Genomic DNA, 8486 nt, shown 5'->3' with positions numbered 1-8486 from the left:
CGACTCACTACTAGGGAAAAGCTTATATGCAGACGCTTACTAGTAGCGCGGGTTTATACACCTCGGTACTGCTACTTACTAGTACGCGGGGTTTTACCCCCCGCTACTGCTAAGTTGATAGTAGTAGCGTGGGTTTTTATCCCCCGCTACTATTAAGCGGTCTCTACCGTGCCCCTCGAGACATGCCATAGTAGTAGCGAGGGGTATAAACCCGCGCTAGTACTAAGTTGATAGTAGTAGCGTGGGTTTTTAACCCTCACTACTACTAAGTACGAGGTAGGTGAAGATCCCATATCCTCGGTCGAATCCCTCCTCTCTCCCTCACTCTCCCCCTCCCTTCATAGGCTCTCCTATGGTGCTCCTGTCCAAGCACTCCTCCTCCTCCTCCTCCATGGCGCCCAACGAGTTCACCTCCCCGCGTCGCTGGCGTCCAGGAGCTTGCTCGTCTTCCCCCTCGCCTCTATGCCACCACGACGGAGCACCTCACCACCGGCGACCATCACCGTTACTACCTCCAACTCCTTCCTCTCTCCCTCATTTTTCTTTCTATCTCTTTCTCTCCCTCTGGATTGACTCACCCTCCCATGTCCTTGCCCGTGCAGGTCGTCGCCATGGAGGACCAGGAGCTCACTACCTTGGCTACGAAGAGGAGCCCCACGCCGCCGTCTTGCTCGGCCATGGATCCAGGCCAGCTGCAGCAGCCGCCGCCGGATCTGGTCTGCCGCCGCCCTTCCGCACCTCCGGCGACCCCTGCTGGCACTGGATTGCTGCCATTGGCAGCACGCATGGGATCGAGAATTTTTTTTATTTTTGAAATTAATAGTAGTAGCTCGGGTAGTTGTTGGGGAACGTAGCAGAAATTTAAAATTTTCCTACGTGTCACCAAGATCTATCTATGGAGAAACCAGCAACGAGGGGAAGGAGAGTGCATCTACATACCCTTGTAGATCGCTAAGCGGAAGCATTCAAGAGAACGGGGTTGAAGGAGTCGTACTCGTCGTGATCCAAATCACCGGAGATCCTAGTGCCGAACGGACGGCACCTCCGCGTTCAACACACGTACAGCCCGGTGACGTCTCCCACGCCTTGATCCAGCAAGGAGAGAGGGAGAGGTTGAGGAAGACTCCATCCAGCAGCAGCACAACGGCGTGGTGGTGATGGAGGAGCGTGGTAGTCCAGCAGGGCTTCGCCAAGCACCGCGAGATATGAGGAGAAAGAGAGGTAGGGCTGCGCCAACAGAAGAAGAAACTCATGTTTTGGGCTGCTCCAATGCCTCCACTATATATAGGGGGAGAGGGGGCTGCGCCCCCACCTAGGTTTCCACCCCTAGGGGCGGCGGCCAGCCCTAGATGGGACTTGGAGGGGGCGGCCAAGAGGGGGAGAGAGGGGCGCGCCCTAGGGTGGGCCTATAGGCCCATCTGCGCCTAGGGTTTCCCCTCTCCCCTCCTAGCTGCGCCTTGGGCAAGGGTGGGAGGCGCACCAGCCCACTCTGGGGCTGGTCCCTTTCCACTCTAGGCCCATGCAAGCCTCCGGGGCCGGTGGCCCAACTTGGTGGACCCCGGGACCCTCCCGGTGGTCCCGGTACGTTACCGATAAAACCCGAAACTTTTCCGGTGACCAAAACAGGACTTCCCATATATAAATCTTTACCTCCGGACCATTCCGGAACTCCTCGTGACGTCCGGGATCTCATCCGGGACTCCGAACAACATTCGGTAACCACATACAAACTTCCTTTATAACCCTAGCGTCATCGAACCTTAAGTGTGTAGACCCTACGGGTTCGGGAATCATGCAGACATGACCGAAACGTTCTCCGGTCAATAACCAACAGCGGGATCTGGATACCCATGTTGGCTCCCACATGTTCCACGATGATCTCATCGGATGAACCACGATGTCAAGGACTCAATCGATCCCGTATAAAATTCCCTTTGTCTAACGGTATTGTACTTGCCCGAGATTCGATCGTTGGTATGCCGATACCTAGTTCAATCTCGTTACCGGCAAGTCTCTTTACTCGTTCCGTAACACATCATCCCGTGATCAACCCCTTGGTCACATTGTGCACATTATGATGATGTCCTACCGAGTGGGCCCAGAGATACCTCTCCGTTTACACGGATGACAAATCCCAGTCTCGATTCGTGCCAACCCAACAGACACTTTCGGAGATACCTGTAGTGCACCTTTATAGCCATCCAGTTACGTTGTGACGTTTGGTACACCCAAAGCATTCCTACGGTATCCGGGAGTTGCACCATCTCATGGTCTAAGGAAATGATACTTGACATTAGAAAAGCTTTAGCATACGAACTACACGATCTTTGTGCTAGGCTTAGAATTGGGTCTTGTCCATCACATCATTCTGCTAATGACGTGATCCCGTTATCAACGACATCCAATGTCCATGGTCAGGAAACCGTAACCATCTATTGATCAACGAGCTAGTCAATCAGAGGCTTACTAGGGACATGGTGTTGTCTATGTACCCACACATGTATCTGAGTTTCCTATCAATACAATTATAGCATGGATAATAAACGATTATCATGAACAAGGAAATATAATAATAATAACTAATTTATCATTGCCTCTAGGGCATATTTCCAACAGTAGTACCCACGCTACTACTAACATGCGTAGTAGTAGCTCGAGTGCACCCACGCTACTACTACAAGTTAGCTATAGCGCCGTAGTAGTAGCGCGGGCACCCGTGCTACTACTAGATGTTTAACCCGCGCTACTACTAGGCCTTTTCCTAGTAGTAGCTGTAGATGCTCGAACCGTGATGAACTTCTGAAAAAAAAAACTGAAAACAAGAAGAAGGGGAGAGAAATGTTTGAGCAATACTTCATGAATACACATCGGCTTTGCCTGAGATGCAAAAGTTTGATAGATCATTAAAATAAAACAAACATGCATAAAAGCATCTAGAGGATGACAATGCACAAATGAAAGAGCCACTATAATATGGTCAGACTAAAGATAGACGGGTGGCTAATAGACAAGATGCAAGTACAGTCGATCAATATTTAGATTCATTTTCTGATATGGAAATTTCTCAATATGTTATTGATTAAAACATGTAAACTAATTATGGGATAAGGATAGTGAATGAGAACTTACGTATTAGCACTGATCACCAACATAGTCCTTACTTCATATGAAAAAACTGTTATATTATTTAGTATCTTTTTTTTTTGCCAATTCCAGTTAAACTAAACATCACATAACATTGGTGCAAATAGCAGATAGAGAGACAAAAATCAGATAAGTTTTCACATGATTTATAATTGTCTATAGGCACTAGTAGAAAAAGCCTCATTCGTTCCAGTCCGTGAGGGCCTTTAGTCCCGGTTTTGAAACCGGGACTAAAGGGTCGTTACTAAAGCTCCCCCCCCCTAGTCCCGGTTCTTATACAAACCGGGACTAAAGCCCCTCCATGTGGCCGCTGTCTAGAGCTTCACCTTTAGTCCCGGTTGGTAACACCAACCGGGACTAAAGGCAATTTTATGAAAGAAAAATTGATTTTTTTTCGAATTTCAAATTTCTGAATCATTTTACAATTTAATCTCTAATCACCACTCATCACTCCTCAATTTAACCTCTATTCTCTAATCACCGCTCATCATTCCAAATCATCTAACTTCCCGGCCAGTCACCCATCCTCTCACTACTCCAGCCTGAGCACGCTTAACTTTCGGCTTCTATTCCCCCTCGTTTCCAAGTCTGCACTTGTTATTTTCCTGACAATAGTAAGATGTCAATCCTATTAACTCTCAGCAGTTTAGCTTGAGCATGAAGTCACACGTTTCACTATTTGAGTTTGAAACTATTATCCAAAAACAATAATTATTTAGTAACACTAATATTTCTTGAATAAGTAGTTTGACCATAGTTTGACCACAGTTTGACCAGATTTGACCAAAACTCAAAATACTGAAATAATTATTTAGTAACACTAATATTCTTGAATAATTATTTAGTACCACTAATACTTCTTGAATAAGTAGTTTACCAGATTTGACCAAAATAAAAAAAACTGAAATTTGAGCATAGCTTTTTTTCCTTTTAAAATTTGAGGATTCTAAAAATTTGCAAACAGGCACATTTTCGTGCTGATTTTTTTGATATATTATGCGTTTTTGTTGACATCGTATGCAAAACATGTCCAAATTTATTTTTTTAAATTTTCCTAACTAATAGATGTAGTGACATCACTACATCTCGAAGGATTTTATTTTTTGAAGTTTTTATCATTTTCTTTTGCTTTTTACAAAACTGAAAAGGCGATCCAACCGGGGGGGGTAGAGTTTGAAAATGAGACCTTTAGTCCCGATTTGAGTTGCACCCTTTAGTCCCGGTTCGTGTCTCAAACCGGGACTAAAGGTCTAATCTTTAGTCCCGGTTTGAGATACAAACTGGGACTAAAGGGCACCACACCCTTTAGTCCCGGTTCGTGTCTCAAACCGGGAGTAAAGGGCTCATTTGAACCGGGACTAATGCCTTTAGCCGCATGAACCGGGACCAATGCTCACATTAGTCCCGATTCGTGACTGAACCGGGACTAATGGGCTTATTTGGCCCAAACGTATGCCCTGTTTTCTACTAGTGAGGTTTTGCTCGGCTCCGGCGAGGGAGGGGCGATCAAGGCGGCGCGCCTTCAGCTCGCTTCAGTACTTGTAGTCGTTGCTAGGTGGTGTACGAATATGGATGCAATTTTTATTATTTCTAATGTTCGTTGTACTGCTATGACTGAAGATGAATATATCAGAAGTTTTCTCGAAAAAATAGCACCCATGCCCCAATGTCAATGTAAAAAAAAAATTAAAACGGAGGCAAAATATTTGCCTCATCTATTAATTAAAAGGGAATAGAGTCTGAATTACAACCTCAAGTTACAAAAAGATTACTTTCACGTTATAATCGACCTCATATTTCTTTTCGCCCGCGGCTATCCAAAGACGATATTCGCCTTTGATGGTGCTGAGCAATATCGGCGGTGGAGTGCTCTTGTGGCAGAACACCCGGACCGCTTGATCGACCAACCCTTGATGGGTCTCTCAAGGTGCCAAGTGGAGGCATTGATACTCGATAGGTGAAGCAATGTCAATGTAACACATATGAAAAATCATGAATGCAACGATGCATAACAATAATTTGTTGTGTAAATATATGCATGGGTCACCCAGTTGCTGGTTTCAGAGTAACATGCTATTGTTGACATATACCTGTCCCAAAAACCTGGTTGATATATGCTATAACCAGAATACTGATAGGTGGCATCCTATATAACTAAAAGAGTAATCCACAATAACGTATTTGTCTCAACATATAAGCATGCCATCTCACCGTGCAATTAAGAATGGATAAGACCCACCTCAACACACAATCATGCATGAGAAAATACCCTCAACAACATTCAACCACGCATGGGAAAAGGTTTTCCATTAAAGTATTCTACTTATATTCAATAAACATTGTTACAACTATACTCATATGTATTTTTAATTTTGTTTCTCATGTTATCAACCCAAAATTTCATCAACCAATTGCCGCAGCAATGCCTGGGTATCGTCTAGTGAACTATAAAGATCATGCCACTAAGCCCAGAGAACTTATCAAATCATTTTAAGTAACCATGTCACCTTAGCAAATCACGTATGCAGTACTAAGTTATACTCGTACATTTTTATCCATTTCTCCGACAAGTATTTCCGGACAGAGGGAGTACATTTTTATTACTCTAGCCATAATACCACGCCACTTCAATAAGTCATGCATGCAAGTTATACGTTGTTTTTTGCATTAATTTCCGTATTGTCATGGACCGGCTATGTGTTGAAAAACTTGAGCAAATCTACATAGTTCATACAACACAATAATGTTTTGTCGAAAAAAACCTCGTCAGAGGGCGACGAGCTCCCGCGTTGCCCAAAGAAGAGCATTGGTCTAGTTAATAAGGAAAACCGAACCCAAAAACCATACATGACACGTTTAAGTAAAGAAAACCAGCGAAAACTTCACACACCTCTAGCTATCAAGGCACTTCGTCTGAGCCGGATTTAAGGACGTCTAGGCCCAAGACCACTGAAAGAACCTCATATCTAACCAAATTGACCTTCGCAATCTAGAAACACTCATGCAATAGGAGATTGGCAAGTACCTAACCTCTTGAAAAGGGTAATCAATCATTACCCTCCACTAAGGCCCGGATTGCCTGGATCGCCGTTGGCATGAGAGGCTTCTTGTACATGTGTAGATATGCCTTCATCTTCTCTTGCACATACTCCTCGGTTACTTTCAGCGCCATGCCTCCACTACGTCGTCGATGCGCCAGAGCTTTGAGGAAAGAACCGAGCGATGCACAAGTAAAGCTGTTCAGGAACTCAGTCACCAAGATAAAAGAAGCAAGTCTCATGGGCCGCCTGCATTAGTAGGCAACTCCTAAAGCTTTGAAGTCCTTGTGATCTCCACAGCCGCCGGATCCATCTCTGTGCCATTTCCCAATAAGACCACCATAGAACCGGGTTGACAGAATGACATAATTGTTGGCGCCGCCTCCTGCAGCACCGCTTCTTCTTCTACCTCGAGCTGCCTTGCACAACTCTATCTATGTTTCTTTGTCTCTCAACACAACATGACCAGAAAACTCACGCACACACACTGCACCAAGGAAGATGACACAACGGCTTTGCTAGTGGCTCTCTCCTTGTTGAATCACATATGCTACATTGTTTTTCCTTCAGCCCTCACGGCCTCGTTCATTCTTACTAAATCAAAGGTATTTATACACGGCCAGGGCCAACGGCCTGGTCCACAACCCATGCACACACACCCACTACGGTTAGCACACGCCCATCATCTCCTAGAATCACTACAGGTCTAGATGGTTCGGCCACTAACTTGACCGTCCACTGCTAACAAATTAACTCCATGCATCTAGCTAACAACTTTACGCATGCAAAGCTACTCCAACAAACCGAACCACTTGTCGTGTCATCCGACTCAACCTGAAGCAATCCATCACGCTCCAGCCTTGTCGCGTATTGCCGACTCTCACGACATCGCTGTATCGCACGACCTTGCCTTCTCGCGTAGCATTGCAGCTTCACACTGCCATCGGCATCTCGCCGTGCTCGCCATATCACACGGGAGCCCGACATCTCGCCTCCTCCACGTGCCTCCGCTGAAACCTTGCCGGCTAGCTACTCCCTAGACCGTCTAAGACTACATGCAAATAGAAAAACTAAATATGCGGATACAATGAATAAAAATTAGTGCTAACATTTTTTCCCTAATTTTGATTCTCCCATATCCAGTGCGGATCACCCGCAGCAACTTGACGACGCCATCACAGCACCGCAACAAACTTGTCGTGGACGACGCCGTCGCAGCGCCAACCACCCGCCATGGACCATTTTGCCGTGGAAGACGCCATCGCAGCGCCGGTCACCACGCCAACTTGCCGCGCATGGCGTCCTCCTCTTGACTTGGACGGCGCCATCGCGGCGCCGATCACCATACCATCATCACCACCGTCGCCGCCACGGATCAACAAGGCTCTGATGCCAATCATCATCATGAAAAGTTGGTGTGAAGCCAGCAAAAGTTGTGGTGCGATGTCGCTTGGCGAAGACGTGGTGGTGATCGGCGTTGCGACAACATCGTCCGCGTCAAGAGGTGGCCGCCTCGTGCGGCAAGAGGACATGGTGATGGACACGCCGGCGATGCGATGGCGTCGGTCCACGGCAAGGTGCGCAGCGCCGCGATGGCGTCGTCAAGTGGCAGCGGGTGAAGCCGCGTGAAGATTGGAGAATCAAGATTAGGAGGGAAATGTTAGGATTAATCTTGATTATGTATCTGCATTGTATTTTTCATTTAGCATGTAGTCTAGTATAGGTTGATGTTTGTCCCGTGAAGTTTCAGCTCAGCATGCGGAGGAGGCGAGATGCCGGGCTGCCGTGCGATGCGGCGAACTTGGTGAGATACCGATGGCGACGTGCAACAGTGGTGCTGTGCGATGCAGCAGTCCTGTGAAACGGCAAGGTGCTTGATGGCTGGAATGGAGGGACAAAATCAGCTAGAGGAGAATAAGCAAGTTTGTTAGTTTGTTAGCTGCATGCTAGCTGGTGACCAGGTGTGCGGCCGTCGGACTTCGGAGGAGCTCACCGGCGATGGCGCTCGTCCCGTACGGCGGCAGAGCACGGTGATGCCGTGCGTGCGGGGAGCGCGGCGGCCGCGGCGGACCTGCGTGGTGGTCGTAGAGGCTGCGGTGACGCGGCGTGGCTCGGCGGAGAGAAGACCAAGCTCCTGGAGACGCCGGATCGGCCGCATCGATCGCGTCGGAGCGCGATCATGGCGCGAGCTGGAGACGTGCGGAGTGTGGCAAATGAGGCGCGGCAGCGAGCCGGGCGCGACCGGTGCGTGTTATGGGTGCGCACCGGACGCGTCGGGCACGTCGGGACCGTGGGAGTGGACCG

This window comes from Triticum dicoccoides, chromosome 5B (genome assembly GCF_002162155.2).
Source record: "Triticum dicoccoides isolate Atlit2015 ecotype Zavitan chromosome 5B, WEW_v2.0, whole genome shotgun sequence".
Classification (NCBI taxonomy): domain Eukaryota; kingdom Viridiplantae; phylum Streptophyta; class Magnoliopsida; order Poales; family Poaceae; genus Triticum; species Triticum dicoccoides.
Note: the sequence above shows the minus strand (reverse complement) of the source record.